Here is a 12,697-nt window from a genome sequence, read left to right on the forward strand (position 1 = left end):
CTAAGCAAACTCAGAAGGATGTAGGTTGCAGTAGGTACTGGGAGATGAAGAAGCTTGCACAGGATAGAGTAGCATGGAGAGATGCATCAAACCAGTCTCAGCACTGAAGACCACAACAACAACATATTACAAATAATTTGTTGTTGCTGCGGTCTCCAGTGTGAAGAATGGTTTGACGCAGTAGGCTAGTCTGGTTCTGCACAAGTTCCTCTGTCACTGAAAATTTTCTGCATAATATCTGCATTATCTACATCCAATTGAACGTGCTTGCTGTATTCAATCCTTGATCTGCTTCTACAGCTTTTACTCCCATACTTCCAATTGTTAATGAAATTGACAATGCCACAATGCCTCCGGATGTAACCTATCAAACGACCCCTTCTGTTAGGTCCAACATGTTGGAGCCACTGTTTGGCAGCGTGCACAAGGGAGTCATCATCTTCCAACCCTGTTCCACGAAGAGAGTCTTTCAGTTTCCCAAAGAGATTATTAGTCACATGGAGCCAGGTCAGGACTGTAAGGCGGGTGTTTCTGTGTTGTGCATCCGAGTTTTGTGATCGCTTCCATGGTTTCTTGACTGACATGTGGCCGTGCATTGTCGTGCAACAGCAAAACATCCTGCTTTTGCCGATGTAGTCGAACACAACTCAGTCGAGCTTGAAGTTTCTACAGTGTAGTCACATATGCATCAGAATTTATGGTGGTTCCACTTGGCATGATGTGCACAAGCAAGAGTCCTTCAGAATCGAAAAACACCGTAGCCATAACTTTTCCAGCAGAAGGTGTAATTTTGAATTTTTTTTCTTGGGTGAATTTGCATGATGCCACTCCACTGGTTGCCTCTTCGTCTCTGGTGAAAAATGATGAAGTCATGTTTCATCACCTGTCACAATTCTTCGAAGAAATTCATCTCCACCACTCTTGTACTGTTCCAAACGTTCGCTGCAAACCGTTTTTCTTGTTTCTATGTGAGCCACTGTCAACATCCTGGAAACCCACCTGGCAGAAAACTTTTTTAACGCCAACACTTTCAGTATTCTGCAAACACTCCCTTCCCCTATCCCAACGTAGGGTGACAATTCGTTCACTGTGATGCATCTGTCAGCAGTCATTATTTCGTTAACTGTCTGCACATTGTCTGGTGTGTGTGCAGTACGAGGCCTGCCACTGCGAGGACAGTCCTCAATATTGCCGTGCCCGCTTTCATCACGTAACCTGCTTGTCCACCGACTAACTGTACTGCTATTGATAGCAGCATCTCCATACACCTTTTTCAACCTCTTGTGGAAGTTTCCCACTGTCTCGTTTTCACAGCACAAGAATTCTATGGCAGCAGGTTGCTTCTGACGAACTTCAAGTGTAGCAGCCATCTTAAAGACATGCTGTGACGGCGCCACTCGCGAGAACAGGTTGAACTAAGTTTCTACAACTAAGTTTGAAAACAAACGGGAAGGATGTATCCACACACTGTAAAACTTTCACACATGCAGAATGGAAACTGTACTTTTACAAAAATAGTGTGCATTTCTTTTGGAGTGATCCTCGTACAAGAAATGTTTTGAATGTGGTGATGCAGAAAAATACTGAATATTGGATCGGTAACTCGTATAAGTAACTATAAGGTACTGTACTGATTTGAGGGAAAGAGAAACTTGTTTTATTACTACGCAGTGCCTGGCGCGGGGTACATCGTACCAAAATTGCCTATTTTCTGTCTTTGACTCGCATATCGAGCAAAAGAAACAGAGACTGTTCGTAAGCTTCTGCACGCTTCCTAATCTCTTTTATGTTATGCTGACGACCCTAGGGGAGATATGAGGTGATGGCAGCATAATGTTCACACTATCTTCTTAAATATAGGCTCTTTAAAGCTACCACAAGTTATTACAATTATACACAATTATCACAATGTACACCAAGAAGGAATTGTGCGTGATAAACAGAAGTTGGTAGGCGTGTTTCTACATCTGAAAAATGACGTTTATTCAAATTTCTTGCCAGTCGCTTAAGAGTAGCACTAGTAGTGCCACTATGAGGATGTAAATCAGGTTTGGTTTGAAAACGCTCTGTAACGGTCTTGAGCGTTACTTGCATTTGAAATTGGTCGTACTGAGTTGATGTTGGTTAAGAATGTCCTTAAGACGAGGAAGGCAACATTATCAACAGCTCAGTAAGTTTGAAAGATGTCGTTTAGTAGGGCAAGACAAACCGCATGTTCCTACCGCTATATTACACGAAGACTTGGTAGGAATGTAGCCAATATACATGATAACTGGTAACGGTGGTCACGGGAAGGTACGGTCGCAAGAAGACCGGGCTCCGGACGGCCTCATGGTACTACTGAGAGGAAAGACCGTCGTGTTCGTCCTGTGGCTGTGGTGCATCGTACTGCATCTGCAGGAGTTATTCGAGCAGCAGTTTGCACCACAGTGGCACAACGAACTGTTTCAAATCGGTTACTTCAAGGACAGCTCCGAGCCAGACGCCCTGTAGCGTGTGTTCCACTGACCCCCAAACCACCGCCGTTTGCGATTTCAGTGGTGTCATACGAGAGCTCATGGGAGGGTGGACTTGTTGTGTTTTCTGACGAAAGCCTGTTCTGCGTCGGTGCCAATGGTGGCCGTGTTTTAGGAGGAGGTCAGGTGAGAGCTCACAACTAACCTTTCTGCGTCCTAGACACAGTGGAGCTACACGCTATCGTCTAGGGTACGACTTCGTAAGGCAGCTGGAGCACTCTTGTGGTTATCCCACGCAACCTGACTGCAAATTTGCGCGTTTGTCTTGTAATTCGACCTGTTGTGCTGCGTTTCATGAACAGCATTCCAGGAGTGTTTTACAGCAGGTTAACAGTATTCGCCCACATGCGAGCATGCTCTACAGCAGGGCTTTTCAACTTTTCAGCTGGTGGACCCCTTTTTCAGTCGAAAATCCACGGCGGACCCCTAGTCAGTCAAGAGCACAGTAACTTTAAATTTCAGAGCGAAACCCATGGGAACTGAAAGCTTTTCAATGAAAGTTTCATGTTCCCAAATAACCTCCCCCCCCCCCCCCCCGAAGTATTAATAGTCTTTGGTTTAAAGATGAATGAAAACAACTTGAAGGTCAAAAATCGACTTATGAAACATGTAGTGCACTGACAAAGCAAGTTTAACATTTAATGATACCTGTGGCCGCTTACGTGCCAGCGAGCGCTGTGGTTGGTCGACAAAGCTCGCTCCACGCATGCGTAAAAGGTTTCAGCGCATCTACCGCCGTGAGCCGGCGCACAAACGACCCCGTATTGTTGCGAAACAGTCGATCAGAGAAGCCGCATTCTCCGGCACTAAACTGTGTATGCGTTCTCACTTAGGAACCGCAAAGGCTGCTTGGGAATACAGCCTGAAGTGAAAGTACACATGTTTTTCACACGAAAAAAAATAGTGATGAATTTTATTTTCACATTTTTATTCAATAATTTTACTCATTATTTTACACGATTTGGTGAAGGGTGGCCGCGGACCCCCTAGAAAGAGCCAGCGCACACGTTGGGAAGCCCTGCTCTACAGTGTCGACACATTGCCTTCGCCTAATGGATCACCAAATCAGTTTCGAATCGAACACATATGGAACATCATCGGACGACAACTCCAGCGTCATTCACAGCCATCAAACCGTCCCTGTGTTGACCAAACGAGTGCCACAAGCGTGGAATTCTATACCACATACTGACATCGGGCACCTGTATTACACAATGCGTGCACGTTTGCGTGCCTACATGCAACATTCTGTTGGTTACATCGGTTACTAATGTATCTGCATTTCACATTTGCAATGGCTTATCTCACACGTTAACCTGTGATATAGCAATGTCAATCACTTAAATATGTCACCTGGACAAATGTCGCGAAACTTCATTACTCTATATTAATTATTTGTTGGTATTGGGGTTTTTTTCCGTCAGTGAACTTTCGTATGAGCTATATCGACTCATTTCGATCCTAATAGCGCATCTCTGGATTTAATCTCTGTTGTCACGTCTACTTGATGAGAACTCTAGAAATAGTGCCACTAGTGTCCTGTAACCGATTGTCTACTGATGCACTACATTTTCCCAGAATCCTTTCAACAATCGTTTGTGTATATCCATTTATTTTCCCTAAACGATCGTCCCTCTCACATTCTTTCTTAGTATTGCTCGATATGATGTTCTCAAGACTCCTATAATTATTTTTGTAATCGGATGCTGCTGCGTTCTTTCTGTTTGTTACAGGTATTGTCTTACATTCACCCACATTTAAAGAGAGCTGCCATTCATTACAGTAACAGCAAATTTTTGTTCACAGCTTTCTTCGTTTCCTTACGACCATCCAGTGATGACGCTTTCCTGAAGATAACAACATTAAAAGCGAACTTTCTTGTAGGCCGCAGATCGTTTGTGTATATCGAAAACATCAGAGGACCTATTAAGTTTCCTTGGAGTACACCGCCTAGTGCAACATATTGGATTCTATTAATCAAAAAGTACACCGAGCCACTCACATATTTACGAAGATACTCCGTAGAATCGTTTTGTGGTTAGTAACTGACGATGTGGAACAGTGTCGAACGCCTTTTGGAAATCTAGGAAGGTGGAATGTACATCGTTATCTTTTCTGTTTGCAAGGTGTCGTGTATGAACTAAGCACTTCGCATTTCATACCAGGTACAGAAATCTAGTGAATATTATATAGGATGGGGCAAATAAAAGTGGCCCGGAGTTCCAGGGCACAAAGAAACACAGCAGAGGAAAGGAAATACAGTACTAACCTGACTACAGTAGATGTTGAAAGAGACCAGCATTCATTTATTGGCACTTTTGGGCTCTGGTCACCAAGTTGCTGAAGGCGGATCGAAGCTGGACTGCTGGAATTGTTGCAGTCTCTTCCGAAATGTTCTGCTGCGGTTCTTGAAGACCATGAGGGTTGTTGCGATACACCTTAGAATTGAGGGCTCCCCACACTAAGTAATCGCACAGTTACACATCAGGTGGCCTGAATGACCAGCTAGTGCCGCGACCAGACCGACCTCTGCTGACAACTCTGTCAGGAGTGAAGATTGTGTAAATGTGCTACAGGGATCGTCCGGCTGTATGGGCAGTTGCTCCATCCTATTGGAAGTAGATGTAGATCTTTTCCTCCTCTGTTAAAGCTGCCTCAAATGGTTTCAGAATGATGGAAACGTACCGCAACGAAGTCAGTGTCTGATACACATCTACATCTACATAAGCACTCCGCAAGCCACCGTACTCTGAGCTGACGGAGGGTACGCTGTATCACTACTTGTCATTTCCTTTCCTGTTCCACTCGCAAATAGAGCGAGAGAAAAAGGACTGCCTGCATGCCTCCACATGAGCCCTCATTTCTCGTATCTTGTCTTCGTGGTCCTTACACGCAATGTATGTTGGCGGCAGTAGGATCGTTCGGCAGTCAGCTTCAAACGCCTGTTCTCTAAATTTTCTCAATAGCGTTTCTCGAAAAGAACGTCGCCTTCCTTCGAGGGATTCCAGTTTGAGTTCCTGAAGCATCTCCGTAACACTTGCGTGTTATTCGAACCTACCGGTAACAAATCTAGAGCCCGCCTCTGAAATGCTTCGATGCCTTCCTTCAATCCGATCTGGTACGGATTCCAAACACTCAAGCGGTACTCAAGAATAGGTCGCACCAGCGTCCTGTATGCGGACTCCTCTGCAGGTGAACCACGCTTCCGAGTTTCTCCCAATAAACCGAATTCGATCATTCGCCTTCCATACTACAGTTCTCACATACTCGTTCCACCACATATTGCTTTCCAACGCTATATCCAGATATTTAAACGTTTTGACTGTGTCAAGCAGGACACTAGTAATACTGTATCCGAATGTTACAGGTTTGATCTTCCTACTCATCCTCTTTAACTTACATTTTTCCACATTTAGGGCTAGCTGCCATTCATCGCACCAGCTGGAAATTTTCCCTAAGTCGTCTTATATCTTCGTATAGTCACTCAACTTTGACACCTTAGCGAACACCACGGCGGTCTAGCGGTTCAGGCGCTCAGTCCGGAACCGCGCGACTACTACGGTCGCAGGTTCGAATCCTGCCTCGGGCATGGATGTGTGTGTTGTCCTTAGGTTAATTAGGTTTAAGTAGTTCTAAGTTCTAGGGGACTGATGACCACAGCAGTTAAGTCCCATAGTGCTCAGAGCCATTTGAACCATTTTTGAACACCACGGCGTCATCAGCAAACAACCGTAGACTGCTGCCCACCCTATCAGCCAAATCATTTATGTATGTACAGGGTGTTACAAAAAGGTACGGCCAAACTTTCAGGAAACATTCCTCGCACACAAATAAAGAAAAGATGTTATGTGGACATGTGTCCGGAAACGCTTAATTTCCATGTTAGAGCTCATTTTAGTTTCGTCGGTATGTACTGTACTTCACCGCCTCCTCAACCTTCTTGACTTTCATTTATGAGGCATTTGAAAGCTCTTGTCTACGCAGCCCCGGTACCTAACGTAGAGACTCTTCGTGCTCGTATTGTGGACGGCTGTGATACAATACGCCATTCTCCAGGACTGCATCAGCGCATCAGGGATTCCATGCGACGGAGGATGGATGCATGCATCCTCGCTAACGGAGGACATTTTGAACATTTCCTGTAACAAAGTGTTTGAAGTCACGCTGGTACGTTCTGTTGCTGTGTGTTTCCATTCCATGATTAATGTGATTTGAAGAGAAGTAATAAAATGAGCTCTAACATGGAAAGTAAGCGTTTCCGGACACATGTCCACATAACATATTTTCTTTCTTTGTGTGTGAGGAATGTTTCCTGAAAGTTTGGACGTACCTTTTTGTAACACCATGTAGAGAACAACAGAGTCACTATCACACTTCCCTGGGGCACTCGCCTGGCGATACCCATGTCTGTGATGGACTCTCGGCGTCGGGGACAACATACTGGGTTCCATTATTCAAGAAGTTCTCGAGCCACTTACACATCTGTGAACTTACTCCATATGCTCGTACCTTCGTTAACAGCTTACAGTGGCCCGCCGTGTCAAATGCTTTCTGGAAATGTACACTACTAGCCATTAAAATTGCTACACCAAGAATAAATGCAGATGATAAAGGGGTATTCATTGGAAAATATACTAGAACTGACATGTGATTACATTTTCACGCAATTTGGGTGCATAGATCCTGAGAAATCAGTACCCACAACAACCACCTCTGGCCGTAATAAAGGCCTTGATACGCCTGGTTATCGAGTCAAACAGAGCTTGGATGGCGTGTACAGATACAGCTGCCCATGCAGCTTCAACACGATACCACAGTTCATCAAAAGTAGTGACTGGCGTATTGTGACGAGCCAGCTGATCGACCGCCATTGATCAGAGGTTTTCAATTGGTGACAGATCTGTAGAATGTGCTGGACAGGATACCAGTCGAACATTTTCTGTATCCAGAAAGGTCCGTACAGGAGCTGTAACATGCGGTCGTGCATTATCCTGCTGAAATATAGGGTTTCGCGAGGTCGAATGAAGGGTAGAGCCACGGGTCGTAAGACATCTGAAATGTAACGTCCACTGTTCAAACTGCCGTCAATGCGAACAAGAGGTGATCGAGACGTGTAACCAATGGCACTCCACACTATCACGCCGGATGATACGCCAGAATGCCGATGACGAATACACGCTTCCAATGTGCGCTGACCGCGATGTCGCCAAACACGGATGCGACCATCATGATGCTGTAAACAGAACCTGGATTCATCCGAAAAAATGACGTTCGTCGTTGAGTACACCATCGCAGGCGCTCCTGTCTGTGATGCAGCGTCATGGGTAACCGCAGCCATGGTCTCCGGGTTGATAGTCCATGCTGCTGCAAACGTCGTCGAACTGTTCGTGCAGATGGTTGTTGTCTTGCAAACGTCCCCATCTGTTGACTCAGGGATCGAGACGTGGCTGCAAGATCCGTTACAGCCATGAAGATGCCTGTCATCTCGACTGCTAGTGATACGAGGCCGTTGGGATCCAGCACGGCGTTCCGTATGACCCTCCTGTACCCATCGATTCCATATTCTGCTAACAGTCATTGGATCTCGACCAACGCGATCAGCAATGTCGCGATACGATAAACCGCAATCGCGATAGGCTACAATCCGACCTTTGTCAAAGTCGCAAACGTGATGGTACGTGTTTCTCCTCCTACACGAGACATCACAACAACGTTTCAACAGGCAACGCCGGTCAACTGCTGTTTCTGTATGAGAAATCGGTTGGAAATATTCCTTGTATGTGTCGCCACCGGCGCCAGCCTTGTGTGAATGCTCTGAAAAGCTGATCATTTGCATATCACAGCATCCTGTAGGTAAAATTTTGCGTCTGTAGCACGTCTTATTCGTGGTGTAGCAATTTTAACGGCGAGTAGTGTAGAAATATGGAATCTGCGTGATGCCCTTCTTCCATAATTCTCAGTATGTGAGGAAAGGGCAAGCTGAGTTTCGCACGAGCGATGCTTTATAAAACCATTCTGGTTCGTGCACATAAAGGTCTCAGTCTCAATAAAGTTTATTACATTGGAACTGAGCATATGTTCATGGATTCTGCAGCAAACTGAAGTTAGGGATATTGGTCTGTAATTTTGCGGGTCCGTTCTGTTACTTTTCATATATTTTGGAGTCACCTGTGCTTTTTTTCAGTCGCTTGGGACTTTGTGCTAGGCGAGAGATTCACGATAAATGCAAGCTAGGTAAGGGGCCAGTGCCGTAGAGTACTCTTTGTAAAATCGAACTGGGATTCAGTCCGGACCTGGTGATTTATTTGCTTTAAAATCTTTCAGTTATTTCTCTACTCCAGGTACACTTACTGCTATGTCGTCCATACGGGAGTCTGTCCGATGGTCAAATGACGTTATGCTTGCACGATTTTCCTGTGTGAACGATTTCTTGAACGTGAAATTTAAAAATGCGGCTTTCGTTTTGCTATCTTCAACTGCCGCACTAGACTCGTCAACAAGGAACTGAATGGAAGCCTTAGACCCGCTTAGCGATTTGACATACGACCAGAATTTTCTTAGCTTCTCTGCCAGATCTCTTGCTAAAATGGAACGGTGGTAGTCGTATGCTTCACGCATAGATCTTTTCATATACGCACGAATCTTTGCTAACCTTCGCTTGTCGTCACTTACGAGTTCCCTTTTTAACCGAGAGTGCAACAGCATCTGTTTCGTCAGCATCCACCGAATTTCGTTATTAAATCATGGTGGGTCTTTTCTGTCCTTTACCCTCTTAGCAAACACGTAGCTATCCAGACCATTTTCTAGAATCTGCTTACTTTGTCCATAATTCCTATATATCCACCCTATTGGAAGGATGCCAATTCACTGTGTGAGATATTAACAACTGCTTATCTGCTCTGGCTAGCAGAAACACTCTCCTAACCTTCTTGACTGATTTATTAATTTTCGTAATCATAGTTGCTATAATGACATCATGGTCACTAACCCCCATTTCTATACTGTCATTGTCGATTAGGTCCGGCCTATTTGTAGCCAGAAGGTCTAAGATATTTCCATTGCGTGTGGCCTGCCGAGCTGGGTACTTAAGACAATTTTCAGAAAACGTGTTCAAAGGTGTTTCGCATGACTGTCTATCTGTACCCCGCAAAGAGTCCATAGACATCCCAGTCTATACTAGGCAGGCTAGTGCCGCCTCCAGCCAATATTGCATGATCTGGATATTAACGTGCTATTCACCGTAGACTTTCTTTGAATGACTCTAGAGCTGTCACAGCAGAATCGGGCGGCCGGTAAAAACATTGGTCTCAGCTACACCTGTTATACCCGACCTGATGACTTCACTGTGTCACTCAACTTCGACCACAATAGAGACAATATTTTTGTCAACTGCAAAGGACATTCCCCCTCCTTTGGCCTCTAATCTCTCTTTCCGATTTACATTCCACGATTCGCTGAATATCTCAGAGCTTTCCACTTCCGGATTCAGCCAGCTCTCGCCCCCAAGAACGCGAGAACTTTCCTGGAGGACAGTAAATTCGAGAACTTTATTACGAATTCTTCGACAGTCACCTGATAAAATTGTGACAGTCGAAGTGTCTTTACTCTGAACGCCGTCTGACTTCCCTTGCTGCATATCGACTGTCGAGTGTTCGTTAGAGCACTTCAAACTACTCCCTAGCCTAAAAAACCTTCATCTGCACTCGGCAGGTACTCTGCTACCCGAGTAGCTGCTTCCTTTTTGTTCTGCATCCATGACCGATCAAGGGAAGTACTACAAATCCCCACACGATAACGTAGGTCCAGAAATTTGCAGCCAAGACCGTCACAGAGTCGACGAAGCCTTTGATAAAAAAGATGTGACCAATAATGCGGCGTGCAGACACGGTACACGAAACCCCAACTTTCTGATCTTGCAATGGTGTTTCATTGAAGTTATGGGAATTCTCTGCTGTCCAGAACCTGTTATTCTGTGAGCTGACATAGCTCACATAAAACCAGGCTTCATTAGGCACAAAAAATGGTTCGAATGGCTCTGAGCACTATGGGACTCATCTGAGATCATCAGTCCCCTAGAACTTATAACTACTTAAACCTAACTAACCTAAGGATATCACACACACCCATGCCCGAGGCAGGATTCAAAGATGCGACCGCAGCAGTCGCGCGGTTCCGGGCTGAAGCGCCTAGAACCGCTCAGCCACATTAGACATAAAGATGAGATCAATGTCCAAGTCATTCAGTTTTATCTCAGTGAACAGCCACCCACAAAACTGGAGGCACTGAGGAGCATTTGCTGGTTCTAATGTATTAACAATAGAAAAGGTTGCATTTCCAGGTCCGGGTGGAGTATTCGTCCACGAGATCGACATGATATGCCAGTCTCTTGCGGCAGGCGTCGCCTTGGTTTGGTATTACTCTGAAGCGTTTTCTGGTGAACTGCAGCCACATCTACTGGTGTGCGGGCACGTTTCGGAATGTTTTTTTACTTGTTCAAAACAGACCTCGTCTTACGCCATTTTCGGACTAAGCGTTGCATGGCACTTTTCGCTAGCAACTTTGACACTATTAAACCTCTCAGCAAACAACTGACCACACCGTTTGCTCCACTGACAGTACCGTCGCCCCTTTGCACTGCTCCACTCACATTGACACACCCCGCACTGCGGTCTGAACTAGTGTGTATCACGTGGCGGGCGCAAACGCGGTGTGCGCGTCACGGTGTGTGGCTGGATGCATACATTCGCGTACAATCGTATGCACTTGTCTGGGCCACTTTTATTTGCCCCACCCTGCACAACCACAGTGCTCGCATGGTGGAAACTAACTATAAATAATGATATAAAAGTTTCCATGAATACATGTACCAAATACCTATTTATATTACATTTACCATAATTTAGAAATGTTATCAGTAACTGAATAATGTAAATCATCGTCTACTTCGCTGTCGTTTATCGACTAATAAAGTCATCAGAAGATCAAAGCAAACTGCAAAACGATTTAGAAAAAAATATCTGGATGGTACGAAAAGTGGCAGTTGACCCTAAATAACGAAAAGTATAAAGTCTTCCACATGAGTGCTAAAAGGAACTCGTTAAGCTTCGGTTACACAATAAATCAGTCTAATCTAAAAGCCGTAAATTCAACTAAATACCTAGGTATTACAATTACGCACAACTTAAATTGGAAGGAACACATAGAAAATGTTGTGGCGAAGTCCAACTAAAGGCTGCGTTTTATTGGCAGGACACTTAGAAAATTTAACAGACCTACTAAGGAGACTGCCTACACTACGGTTGTGCGTCCTCTTTTAGAATACTGCTGCGCGGTGTGGGATCCTTACCAGATAGGACTGACGGTGTACATTGAAAAAGTTCAAAGAAAGGCAGCACGTTTTATATTATCACGAAATATGGGAGAGAGTGTCACAGAAATGATACAGGATTTGGGCTGGAAAACATTAAAAGAAAGGCGTTTTTCGTTGCGACGGAATCTTTTCATGAAATTCCAATCGCCAACTTTCTCCTCTGAAAATATTTTGTTGACACCGACCTACATAGGGCGGAACGATCACCACCATAAAATAAGGGAAATCAGAGCTCGTACGGAATGATATAGGCGTTCATTCTTTATGCGCGCTATACGAGATTGGAATAGTAGAGAATTTTGAAGGTGGTTCGATGAACCCTCTGCCAGGCACTTAAATGTGATTTGCAGAGTATCCACGTAGATGTAGATGTAGACGCTTAATAGTATCCTAAATAAATGCTTTGCATACAGTTCAATTTGTATACCATGTCAATTAACTGATACCATCGATATCTCACTCAGTACTGATACCATCGACATTTCACTCAGTACATTGTTTACCACAAACCCGAAGCAATGAAGACTAATATTAGGGACGAAACATGGGACACATTGAACTACGCAGTCCAGTCACATTGATGTGACCAATGCCTATGTTCGGAGTCAACGTGCAAGTATCACTCACGGATAACAGGTGGAGAGGAAGCGGAAAACAGTGCAGTCGTCGTCGTAATGCTGAAATGGAGTGAGGGCAACGCCATTGCTTTCGGGACAAGAGTGAAACCAATTCCGAAATAGCGGAGTCTGTAAACTGTTCGGGTGCCGCAGTGGTTAAAGTATACCCCGCGTGGCAAATGGCCCTACCCAAA

This window comes from Schistocerca serialis, chromosome 7, assembly GCF_023864345.2.
Source record: "Schistocerca serialis cubense isolate TAMUIC-IGC-003099 chromosome 7, iqSchSeri2.2, whole genome shotgun sequence".
NCBI lineage: Eukaryota > Metazoa > Arthropoda > Insecta > Orthoptera > Acrididae > Schistocerca > Schistocerca serialis.